General features: G+C 37.4%; 1 long non-coding RNA gene across 1 annotated transcript in view; it reads right to left on the bottom strand.

The window, feature by feature from the left end:
* Positions 1 to 5,284: 5,284 nt before the first annotated feature.
* The window catches only part of LOC140333100 (uncharacterized), a 34,143-nt gene continuing 26,022 nt past the window's right edge, over positions 5,285 to 13,405 (bottom strand). The window contains exons 2-3 of the long non-coding RNA XR_011921283.1: positions 10,952 to 11,076; positions 5,285 to 5,693 (exon numbers count right to left, since the gene is read on the bottom strand). This is a non-coding gene — a long non-coding RNA (uncharacterized lncRNA). The remainder of the gene's footprint in view (positions 5,694 to 10,951; positions 11,077 to 13,405) is intronic.

Here is a 13,405-nt window from a genome sequence, read left to right as displayed (position 1 = left end):
ATGAACAGACACATATATTGGTATAACATACCAATAAGCTAATAATTATTTTCAACGTGTACATAAAAATAGGCAGTCCTGTCACAGTAGCTGTCATTTTAAGCTTTGATTTTAATGCATGAATAAATGTCAGGAGGCATAGGTATTAGTTTGTTGTAACACCCTGCCTAGCTACTGGACTCGTGTCACACCTTCTAAATGTAGGACAGCAGTCCTTGAAGCTAACATTTTGAGGCTTACATCAGCTTTTATAGCCTTTAGCCACGTTAGATCCATGACTACATCAAAGAGCTGGAGATTAATAGAGCCAATGGGGCAACATATTATAACTTCATGTTTTAGCCTTTATTTATTTAATGGAAACACTTGTATCCTAGCTACTTTAAGTGGACCTAAAGTGGAAAAACAAAAAACACCAGGAGGTAGTCTCTTGGCAATGTCTCATATGTCAAATAGCTAACTCCCTGGCCCCAGGTGGCTTTTTGTTTTAGCTCTAAATTACACAGCGCCTGTATGTCATCACACACAGGAAGCCCCTGGGTATAATGCAATTCCAATCATCCAACAAGTGAGGAGGATCATCATTTTCATGGAACTTCGCTATGGAGCCAGTGGTGAAGATGGCACCTTCTATGTGTGCAGCAATGTCAGGTCCTGGGCCTCATCACAGTGGAGCAACGGCACAGGTAAAGTATGAGTTATAATCAGTGAGAATACTGTGCATACTAACTGATTATGGCAGAAGACTACTACCCACCAACAAATTTAGTTTCTCTTTAAAGGTGTCTTCTCTTTATATTAAACTAGCTAATATATTACACAGCGCTGTACAATAAATAGGGGTGGCAAATGAAAGACAGATAAAAACAATGACATAGGAGGAGGAGAGGACCTTGCCCAAAAGAGCTTACAATTTAAGATTCCACCCTGGTAGACACAAGGGTAACAAAGTTTTGGGCTGAAAAGTGGTTTATTTTTTTTCAGGACTGTAGCAGGACTATAAGTAAAATTATTCAGTAGTGGTTGCCTGATAGTCATCACACAGTTATTATTATTATTATTATTAATAATAATAATAATAATAAACTTATTTATATAGCGCCAACATGTTACGCAGCGCTGTACATTAAATAGGGGTTGCAAATGACAGACAGATACATACAGTGATACAGGAAGAGCAGAGGACCCTGCCCAGAAGAGCTTACAATCACACAGACTAAACCCTGTAGTGGTCACCTGTAACTAAAACATCTTATCTTATAAACTATACCTGACACACCCAGCAGGTACATTTTATTTTCCTTCAGTCTAGACATTGTATACTTTATTATAACAACTTTTTACTCTAAAACAGGAAGTTAAAGTAACTGCTCTGGTAAATAATAAAAGTTGTGAATATTCTACTCACCATTATAATCATTACACAGCTGTTAGATGGGTACACATAAGTATCCCAGAACTTGTTTTACATATTTATGTGTTGTTTCAATGTGTTGTTCTGAAATGTACTCTTTTTTGTTCTTGCAGATCTAAGAGTGGAAGCAAGATTTGTAGGTTAGCTGTATGACTAAATTGCTGACTGCATGTACTAGGCTCTTCAGATCTCTGTGACTTCCTTCCAACAGTATGCATGTGTTCTTTGTCAGGAAGTACTGGTGCTGGAATGAACAAACATTGCTGTACTCGGATTTTTAATGTTTTTCTGCCACCCATGGTGGATTTGATTTTCAGAAACACTAGAATCCTGAGAAGAAGCTACTAACAGCTTGTCAACTAGACTGTAAAAGAGAAGGAAGATGTGTAGGGATTAAAATTAAAGGTAAAAGCAGCTGAAAGAGGTACAAGCTAAAAAGAGATGGCACTGGAGTTGAGAAAGGAATATAAAAAAAGAGAGAAAGCAGAAACTATTGTGGGTGAGACTGTTCCATTGACACTCTGGTTCTTTTGGCAGTCTTGTAAATAACTGTGGTGCTAAGGCAGTCTTGTAGGATTGTTACAATGAAGCAATATTATCTGTTAATAAACTTAAATTGAATCTGTTTATATTGTGCCTTTGGGTACTGCTTTCCTATAAAACCTATTTTCATTACATACCTCATGTTAGTACATCAGTATCGGTCTTTGTGCTTTTGTTTGTAATGCGGGCAGATCATGTCAGGTAGGAAGGACCAGCATGGTGTTGTGCATAGCTTCTTGATAACAGGAACATTTGGTAATACCCATATGAAAAAAGCGGTGTACCATGGACATTATGACTGGAAAGGAAAGCGCTAGATGATGTTCCATTCCATCAGCCAGGATCTGTTGCACCTTCCAATGCACACTGTACAAAATATAAATTCAGCTTTAACATCCAAACTTTAATGGATATATAAAGTCATAAATACTTTACCTTTCCTGTAACACAGCACGTTTAAGTTACTTATGATCTGTTTCTAACATTGATAATAATACAGAATAAAACATTCTGTGTTCACTATAGTACACAGCAATCCAATTCAACTGATCCTCACCATAACTTGACGTTCAAAATTTAAGCATTGCAAATTAAAAAAAATACATGTAAAAGTCGTGTATTCTTTGTTCATATGGGAGCCATTTTGAAAGGATTTGCAGTACAGTCTTTGAATATGGAATGTGATCTTATCAGTCATACTTCCATTTACTTTTGCTTACTGCAGCATGTAATTATTAGTTATATTTAAAGTGCTTTTGTTCCCCAGAGAAGATAATGTAAATGCAAACAGAAGCATCTGAAACACACCTAAATTGCAAACCATTTCCACTGAAAGTATTTGCATTTGATTTGCTTGCCTTCACCTTTATGTTAAATTAACATTTTTACAAATTATTTCTATAAGTTAACTTGTGGTAACACACCATATCTTTTCATCTAGTTTTATCATCTTCAAGTCGAACACATCTTCATGTTCAGAATAAATTTAGCTTAAATAGATTTCAGCTGCTGCACTGTCTGAGTGTGCGGAATTTATGTAATGTGTTGCACAACTCTGAGCATCATGCCAAAAACATGCTAAAGGCCACACAGATATTCAAAGTTGAAAGGAGCCATGATGCCTATGAATGTTGCCTTCAGTTTAACAAGCATCTGGTTTCAGATGTAAACGCTGCAGCTTTCAGGATTTCATGGAATTTCCTTTTCTCAGAGAATTTACATGGAAGTCCCTCCTCTGTAAGTGATGAATACATCACTTATCAGATCACAGACTGTTTCATGATAAACTGGCTTCTTTCTCTTATTCTCATTTTATTACAAAAGTTTTTTTTAAAGTATTTTAACATCCGACAGCTACTTTTCTTATGCTTTCATTGCAATAGTGCAAGAGGCGGTACTGTTTGATTTCACTAACTTCATCTGAGCAGAAATATATAAACACAATCAAGTTTCCAATGAGCAACTTACCCATTATAGCTAGGATCAGTGCACACAATGACCTCTCAGCTCTTCTAGCCCTGCTTCAGACAGTGATACTTTAAATACTCAATGTACTTTATGTCAGAAATGTATTGCATAGGTCCCCCAAAAATTTCTCAGGTCCTCTAGCAGGCAATCTGGACCCTGCATATTGTCTTATCCCTATTAGAGGTGCTTGACACAGTAACATTCAGAATTTCGTCTAAGATCAGAAATTCAAAGTCAAAATAAATATATATAAACATTGTAACGGCATTTTTGTGAATTGGAATGTTTTCCTGATTACGTGTTTTATTCAACTAATTTTGTTAAACAAACCAGACATTATATCCCAATGCAAGGATACTGTACATAATAAAATGATACTAAGAAGAAGAAACAAGAAAGAGACTGAAATGGTCAATGTAAAGTCAGGCAGATGGTTGCATTCTATATGCTTCCATTCAAGGATGTAGGTGACTGACCTTTCTATAGAGCGTTTAACTTTCATGCATAGACCTGTGCTATCCCAAGATTGCAACAGTTATATTTAATACTCATCTGTTAATATAAATCCATGATCCTGATAAAAGCAGACAAGATTGGACTAGATGCTGTGCAATGCCAGTACATACCAATGAAAATTTACAAAAATAAATGAATATATTAAGTCACTAACACTATTGGGATTCTGACTGAATGCTGAGCACTGGATTGGACTGGATTTTATGATCTATGTACTATATTAGTGTTTTATTCTTTTTCTGTGACTTTCTTATTTGTAAGGATTTCTACATAGGAATCAGGGAACATTCCTGCCTAAAGAAAAGATTTTGTGGCATTTATGACACTATGGTGATCTGGTCTATATTTACATCGTGAACTGTCAGATTTGGACCACTGCCAATAGTTTGAGGACCATTGCTCGAGGGAGAATTTATTGCATCAACCTCATGTCACTTTTAAAAAGTTAATTTGTTGTAAATACATGCAAAAAGAAAATAACATAAACTCAGTTTTAATTTGGTGAACCAATTTGACTACATAGTGTCAAAGACAGGTCAAAGGAAATCTGGAGTTATGAACTAAATGGCTTTAGTTTTTTTAATGTTTTGCTTATTAGCAAAAGTGTGCCTGTGCATGAATGAGCAAACTTGGTGATTTTGCAAACATGGATGAAGCAATCCAGAGGGTAAAATACATTCAGCATGTGTAGAAAAGAAATGCAGAGGGTATAACAACAGCCAACATGTGTATGGTCAATCATGGTCAAACAGGAGGCAATTTATGTACGAGAAAAAAGAAGAGGTATGGAGGGTATGACAGCAGGCAGTGTGTATAAGAGTGCAAAGTGTTTATCAGCAGGCAGTACAGGCAGGAGAGGAGTGTGGAGGGTAGAACAGTGGGAATCATATGTAGAAAAAGGTAATGGGGAGGATATGGCAAGAAGCAGTATGCATAGTGGAGGAATACAGAGGGTAGACAACTGTTAGTATGGATAGTGCAGGGGGTATACCAGCAGTTAACATTTGTAGAAGAGTGAAAAAGGTATGAAAGTAGGCAGTATGTATGGGGGAGAACTGAAATGTGAACAATATGCCCGTAGGCAGTATGTGTGGTAAAGGAGTGCAGAGGGTTTAAGATTAGGTGGGTGTGTAGGAAAGGAGTATAAGGTGTAACAGAGGGGAGTATGTGCAGAATGTGCATAAGGGTGGGCAATGTGTATAGCAGAGAATTGAGATAGGGTATATAGCAGGCAGAATGAGAAGTGTGGAGGGTATGGCATATGATTGTACATGCCCAATAACACCTCACTCCAAATTGCATAATATAAACAACACATAAAATAATAAAACACCAGACACATGATAGTGGAAAAGTTTTGGCTGCATCCTTTTATTAGGCTTAAATAAATCTTAACTTGAACTGTATTAACTCATAAACATTGTATAACCAACAATCTTAGTCATTCAAGACTCAGGCACCATAAATGAAATAGAATTGACAACTTAAATACTCACAAAGTGGGTGACCCAACAACCAGGCCTAACAATCCTTGAAAACCAAACAGAACAGACCATCTTAAACCATGTAAAACACCGTCTACCCACAAAGTGGGCAACAATTCGCCCCAGTAAAAATGAACCGCAAAACAGATCTGTGTAAAGGCTAGCAGATGTTTTAATTGAATGTTGAATTTTGCACCAAAGTTTCATCAATCAATCATATGATCCTCCCCTTTCGGCTTCTCAGCAGCAACTACCAGTCAGACTTCATCCTGAAAGAGAAAAGAAGAAACCCAGCAGACCAATCAAAAAATCTAACTTATATACTGTAATAAAATTTCACTAAAGTTATTAAAGAAAGAAATGGGATAAGGTGGGGGTGACATTGCTGTAGGGCCATTTTTTGTTTGCCCTCAACTTTTTCAACCCTTTTTCATCCCTTTAACAGTGGTTAGCAGGATAAGTATAGAGTGTAAATCCAAAGCAGACACAGACACCACAAAAACCTGACAGGGGTTTCATTTTATCCATGCTCTATTTTGCCCTTGGACACTATTAAAGATCCACTTTAAAAATTTGCTACCAAGAAGAGCTTTATTGCAGAAAGGGACACATACCCTTTTTGTCAATAAGCATTCCTTACTGCCCGATTGCTCACTTCATCTGTCAAAAATCCTAAACTTTGCATGCCCAGGCTTCTCCTGCAGTTGCTTTGCGTAGGAGTTAAGTCATGTCAGCCTGGCCATTCAAAATGGCAACATCGCAACAAGAAAGATGGCGGCGATGGAACAAATGGGAATATACAGGGTTTAGTTCTGCTTTAAAGACAAAGCTTCAAACATTATTCAAAACTAAGACCACTATAGAAACATAAAATAAAAAGAAAATGACAATTACCATATGTAACTGTAGTGTCCACAGTGCTCTGATTTACCACAGCCTATTTGATTACTGCTTTGAAAAGATGCAGGGTGTTGCAATAACTTTGTAGTTGCAACCTAATGAACTAAATAAACCACAAAGCTTTTCAGGGAAAATAAAGGCATATGCTTTTAGTATATTGGGTTTATTATGTCTTTACATTTGTTACACGTGTCTCTTCTGCTCTTGTTACAGCTTTCCAATCACAGGCTGGGTTACTTGCCAGGAAACAATCAATGAGATGCTTTGCCAGTAAATCTTGAGACGTTAATCTCCTGGCTGAGGACCAGCAGTTTGGCCTAGAGAAGGAGACTCTTGTTTATTCTATGGTACAGTCTGTGCCTGTGTATTGTGATTTTGTAATAGGCCTGTTTTTTTATCTCCTAACCAGCTTATCATGGTGCAAATCAGGAGCAGAACAACATTTAACAACAATTCTTTAAAATGTCAGTAATAAACAGAGAATATGTTTCTATAAAGATTGTATAATGATTCATGTTCAAACAGTCAAAAGAGGATTTTGCAATAAGTATGTCATATGAATATTGTATAGCTGTCTGCTTTGTGCTTCAGAGCACTTATTGAGAAATATAGTAATGTTCCCCATATCTGGGAACATATCCTAAACAAGAGTCCTCCATAGATTGCGTGTAAATGACAACAATCATACTATACCCAGTGCAAATCTATCAGTCAACCTGATCACCTTATCCTATCAGCACAAGTTATTGACTGTAAATTTTTATTCACTTGCTAAGAACTCATGTGAACTTTCAGCACAAGGACAGTAAAACAGTTCAAGTAAACATAACTTGATGTTTCTTTTTCTTTTATTTACCTTCAGTTAGGCCATGAACTAGAAGAAGATGATAGGGTTATCGTGTTCTCTTAAAGGTTACTTATCTCAATGACGACAACCCTTTTATGTAAAGTAAAAATGTTATTCTTTTTTTTCTGCAACATTTTTTTTAAAAAAAGGTGAAGCCCCTCGCCCTCTGTCTTGATCATCCCAGAGGGGAGCGCAGAGCTTCTTGGGATACCTACATCACGCATCCCAGGAGGCTCCTGGCTGCTCCATCTGCGTATGCTGCATGATCATCTTGGGCATGTGCAGAAGGGGCACTTTCCTACATTGAGGGAAAAGAAATGCCAATCTCATACATGCGCAGTTAGATCAGCATTCTTTTTTCCCCTTTACAGCAGGCTACATCACCCGATCCTGCGCCTGTGCAGGGTGACGCAGCCAGAACAAGCAAAAAGACAGTTTATGATGGTGTCGCCCGCCGCTTCCTTAATGCCTGGAAGAAGGAGGTTTTCAGGACAGTGCAGGACTCGATCGAGGACTTCTCCAGTGAGATATAGGGATCTGCGGAATTTAGAGTTTATTTAAGTTTAGTTCCATTTTAAAGTTAGAGGGAAGATATAATGTAATGTAATAGAGCTCATTGGATTACATTGCTGCCCCCTTTTCTAGTCTCAGTGATAGAGAATTATGGAGATCGGGGAATTATGAGAGGCTGATTTTGAGATATTTAGGTATGTTTGCAAGATTGCAAAATACAGGAAATGGTTTTTTAATGCATCCATGTTTTCATTATTAGACTCACAAAGTTGCTTAGAGAATATACTGTCCTAGATGCCATTTTGTGTTGCTCAAATGTTTGATTTCATGGTATATTGAGAAAAAAGAAAAAGGAGCCGTTTCTGGTGAAAGTAAAACAAAGACTCGGATTTACAGTAAAAAGATGCCATCATCTTCATGTCATGTCAAAATCATGTCATGTGAACAACAACAATTTCATAGCATCGTGATTTTGATGTTTGTGATTTAAATGTATTGCTATTGTTTTATCAGGAGGCAAAATAAGGAATATATTAAGCTTTGTAAAAAAAAATGCTTTTGAGTATACGTGGGTGCATCCTTTCACAAAATCAGTTATATTCACTTATTAACTACTCTCTTTATATTTTAAAGCATAATGGATACATAACTCTCTTAATAAAGAAATATAAAACTTGAGCTGATGCCATCCTATCTAATGGGTATACTGTTAATGTCTAAGTTAAATTTCTCTGTGAGACATTGTTTGAATTTATAGACCCATTTATCTTGATTGCAGATGATGATTGTTTATAGGAATGTGTTCAACAACCATAAACAAGAATTGTTTGTTTTTATTCTGTATGTTAGGATTTTCAACATCTGGATGAAACCCAATTAAAATCCATTGCCAAAGGCCAGTCAACTCAGCCGTGAGCAAACCAAAATCAACTGAGTTATTAACAAGGCTTTTCTACTTTGCAGTCTGTTTTCATGTCATTGATATCAGGGGATGACAAGGCAATCTAAAACGAGCAAGAAAATGATTCTATCCTAAAGGGAAGCCACCACACATTAAACAACAGAACAGTGCTTAAAGGTCATACTTTAGAACTGTCCCTGATTTTGAAGGACTGAGCCTTTTTTAAATGCTCCATCTTTGCTTCATTGTGCTTCTTTTTGAGTGAATATATATATCTCTATATAAAATGTGTTATTTAACTTTTAAAAAGTGTTATTTAGAACTACCCACCTGCTTAGAACCAACCCCTTGTCTGTTTAACCAATCATTTTGCCTATTTATATTTTAGGGTCATCAAAATGGGGGCGTGGTATGTAATGTGTCCATTACCTACAAACATTAAACTAAAAAGTGTGCCTCCTCCCTCTACCGAAAAGGTGGGACATATGAGAGTGGACTGAAATGAGGCACATATTGCCCTGTGGTAGATTGATGATTGTGAAAATCAGAAATGATTGCTATAAATTCCAATGGAAGAGAGCAGAGCAGGGTGCCTCTCGCTCATCTTCCCCTCTTCAAAGAACAGAACGACGTTGTGTGTACACAACTTATTCATTCATCTGACACTGGAAATGATCAAAGATCATTCTCAGCGACAGTAATCTGCCATAGCCTAAATCTAACTAAGAAATATTCACCTTCTGCCTATGCAAAAACACAATGGGAACAATTTTATTGGTATAGTGGGGAAAGGATACTGTTGTTATGCGAAACCTATCCGTTCAAGAAAATAAATATTAGAGCCCTAACAAGGGTTCTAACTAATCCATACACTATACAAAACAGAAACAAAAAACATATAATACACTTTATTAACAAACCTATATATGGCCTGTTCTCTATTTCCTTTTGATAAATGACAGCAGAATTTATTCCGGAACATAGAACATAAAATACCCTGTGAAGCTGAACGCTTGTCAGAGGGTCATCTATAGTTAGAAAAAATATGCTATGTTAGGAAGAAGGTTCCTCCTTGTTTGGTTTTGAAAATCTAAAGGCTTGCAAAATGAGTGCACTTATTTTGAAAGATTTCAAGAAGTACACTGTAAATGCCTGTGTCAATGTCTGCAGAAAAGGAAGCTGGTAAATACAGAATCTCCTTTTTCATCTTCCTATAGGCTATGAAATAGAAATTTTCTGTATGACCACGCTATTGTAAAACAGATTATGCAATATTCCCATAATATTAGGCAGCTTCAGATCCTATCCAAAAATTCTTAGGAAATAAGAGAACAAGCAGGAGAACTAAACATAAAAAAATTTGATATCCCAGAGTTCCTATTTATTACTGAATCTTGACCAAAACATCTGCAGATGGTCTCATTGTGTCCACATCTAGCTGTGTTTTCATAGCATTGTTTGCTTTACAGTGTATACTTCTGACTTGGAGAAAATAGTTGTTTCCCTAAGCAAACTTGGTTCAGTTAGATTAATAAAAGAAAATCAGTTTTTTTACATCTTCACATTTGTATTTGCAATAAAGCTGTATTCCGTTTGTTTTGTTGCTTCACAGCACCGTCTATAACAGCAAGTTTGTTAGAGGAGTGAAATTCCCTGCATTCCATGCAGCCGGGAGGAGCAACAAACTGTATTATGACTAAGATGTTAATAAATAACTATTCCAGGAAGTAAGCCTGAGATATGTTAGCCCTCTTTATAGAACTTCTTCTACAGTTTCCATGGCGTATAAAGATTTGCAGGCTTATGTTAGATTTTAATACTTTGGGGACATTTAAAACATCAGAATAATGGCCAACAGCAGATTTAGACAAGAGAATCAGAGGACAAAATGTAGATCACAATGTTAACAAGCTTCACCAAATCTAAATTCAAATTCCTAGAAATCTTGGCCTCTGTTCATCCTCCATTTAAAGCGCTCCCTAAACTAAATTGTTACTTCACATAAAAGGGTAGACAACCTTTTTGTATAAAGTAAAAATATGATTCTTTTTTTTTACTGCAACATCCTTTTTAGAAAAACAATGGAAACCCCTTCCCTTTTTGTCCTGATTGCTTAGGACTGAATGAGAGTGAAGAGCCTCCCGGGATATCTACATCACACATCCCAGAAGGCTCTTGGCTGTTCCTTCTGCGCATGCCCAATCTTGGACATGCGCAAAAGGAGGAAAGAGATGTCGATCTCATACATCGGTAAAGAGATGGCGATCTCATGCATGTGCAGTGGGATCGGCGCTCTTTTTTTTCCCTTTTCAGCAGGCTATGTCACCTGATCCCAAGTCTGCGTGGTGCAAGGTTAGGTGACCTACCCAGAAGAAGGAAGGAGAAAGTGAAGAAGATGGAGGCACCTGGCACATCCTCCACATCGGGACGAAGAAAAATTCCAGCACAGCGCGGGACCCAATCGGGGACTTTTCCAGCGTGTTTGAGGGATCTATGGAATTAAAGGTAAGTGTGTTTTTTTTTTTGCTTTCAGGGCTTTTTTTTTCTGTGATTGTATACATTTACTTGGAACTCTAAAGATGACTATTGCTATCCTTATTAGTCTGTTTTTTACCTTAACCAAGGCTATGACCTTGCTTCTCATTGCCTTGATACTGCCCTCTACACCAAAACATCCCAGTATACCTAAATGCACAGTTATAAGGAAGATAATAGCCAACAACATTTGATGACAACAATAATTTAATACATATACCATAGATGCGCTAGAATGAAATACAGTTCGCATGTTTGTTTATGTTTCTCATTCCATCACTGTAGTACTTATAATTTACTAGTTTACCATGACATTACAGTGTGCGACTGCCATATTTATAAATTATTATAGGTAATGAGGAAAAACAAGAACAAGATTCATTGTGAGAGATCAAGGTCCACATTTTGCTTCAAACAGAATGAAGTGAATGAAGCTTCAAAGTCTGCAAAAAAAAAAAAAAAACAGGCAGCTTTACAACAGACAAACCTGATACCAAAGACACAATTAGACAGTAGAGTTACTTAGACATGAGTTTAAGTCATGTTCAGTCAAACTAAGTCAATAGAGTGCAAAATGGGAAACATTAGGATAGAGGATGATATCACAAGTCATGCATTTCCTCTTTTGGCAGACATGAACCACAGCAAAAAAAAAGAATGAAACAACCTGCATGCCAGTCACACATACAATTAGAGCAGTTATAACATTATTAACATCACTTGTGGAAGGCCCAGTAGTTTCAATGCAGTGTGTTGGCCCATTTTGGTTAGCGGTTGGGCTTTATACATAGTGATTGCTTGAATCCTGCTAGAACACAGAGTAGTTTTCTCTTTGCATCAGGAGCAGGCCTACAGACTAGTGTCTCCTGCTTTCTAATCCTAAAGTTGCTAGGTGATGTATTTAGAGATTCCTTTCTTTTTTTCAAGACATAAGAAAAGGAACTATGGCCAAAATGTGCCTAGCAACACAATGTACAAAACACTGCTACTCTGTATACAAAAAATAAAATCAGAATATTTTAGTTATGAAAAATATACAAAAAATTGTGACAGGTAAAACTGATTTGATGTAAGATTTACAAACTAATGTATTTAACTTATTTAAAAATCATTGGTTAACTGACCTATTACTTCTGTGGGTATGGTGGATGCCTGCTGGTTACTTGGTTATCACATGTTTCTTGGCTTTCTCGAGCTTAAATTGCAACCACATCTTTAGGCCTGTACTAACAGGTATATCCTGCAGTTACCACCTAAGGGTCTGTGTGCTTTGCTGGGCATGGGTTACCAGTGGGGAACATAGTGCTGAATCACCCAGGTTCTCCCAAGATAGTCTATCCTCTCCAATGTCGGAGAGCTCTAATAAATCAAGCTCATTGTGAGTAACATCTGAATGATGCATACAAAAAATACATGCATACAATCAATGTACAAAAGAAAAATGAAGGGCAGAATACCCTATCTCATAGGCCAAATCTGCTTACACACTGTACTGTAGTTCATTTTACGTTTATTACCAGTTCATTTTATAGTGAGAGATAGAAGAAGTAAAGATCTTACTGGGAGTTTCTGTTTGGACGACAGGCTGCAGCTACTAATAAGATACAAACACAGCCACAAAGTCTGAACAATCCTTGTATCTCCTTTATTGGTCTAGATGCAATGGAGAAGTTATACTTAAGCTGCGTACACACCTGCAATTTTTCTCGTTGGAAAGGATCTTTCACGATCCTTTCCAACGAGAAAAGACTGCACGATGCATGAACGATGCTGTACATACAGCACCGTTCATGCTCTATGGAGAGGGGAGGGGGAGAGCGACGGAGCGGCACCCTGCTGCGCGCTCTCCCCTTCCCTTTCATTAGGATCGGTCGTCGTCCATCGTCCATGGATCCGCCAGGACGGTCGTCGGACGATGGACGACGACCGACTGTACACACGGCAGATTTTCGCCCGATAATTGGCCGATATCGATTATCGGGCGAGAAAAATTTGCCGTGTGTACGCAGCTTTAGTCCTTTGTACTTATACCCAGACCTAAATGAGAGTACGAGGGTAGCCCCACTGGAAGGAAGGTTTTACATACTTCTGGAGTTCAACTTTAAAATGCATTCAAAGGAAAACAAATGATCTGTGTAAAAGGCACCTAGAGAAACTTCTAACCAAGGCTCAAATACAGGAAAAGTGATCAGAGGGGGAAGAAATATTCTCAATCTGCTACTAAGCCTGGGGCCAATCAGTGCTGGCTGGATAAGAAGTGTAAGGCTGCATACACACGTTAGATT

This window comes from Pyxicephalus adspersus, chromosome 1 (assembly GCF_032062135.1).
Source record: "Pyxicephalus adspersus chromosome 1, UCB_Pads_2.0, whole genome shotgun sequence".
NCBI classification, from domain to species: domain Eukaryota; kingdom Metazoa; phylum Chordata; class Amphibia; order Anura; family Pyxicephalidae; genus Pyxicephalus; species Pyxicephalus adspersus.
This window is presented reverse-complemented; position numbering and strand designations above follow the sequence as displayed.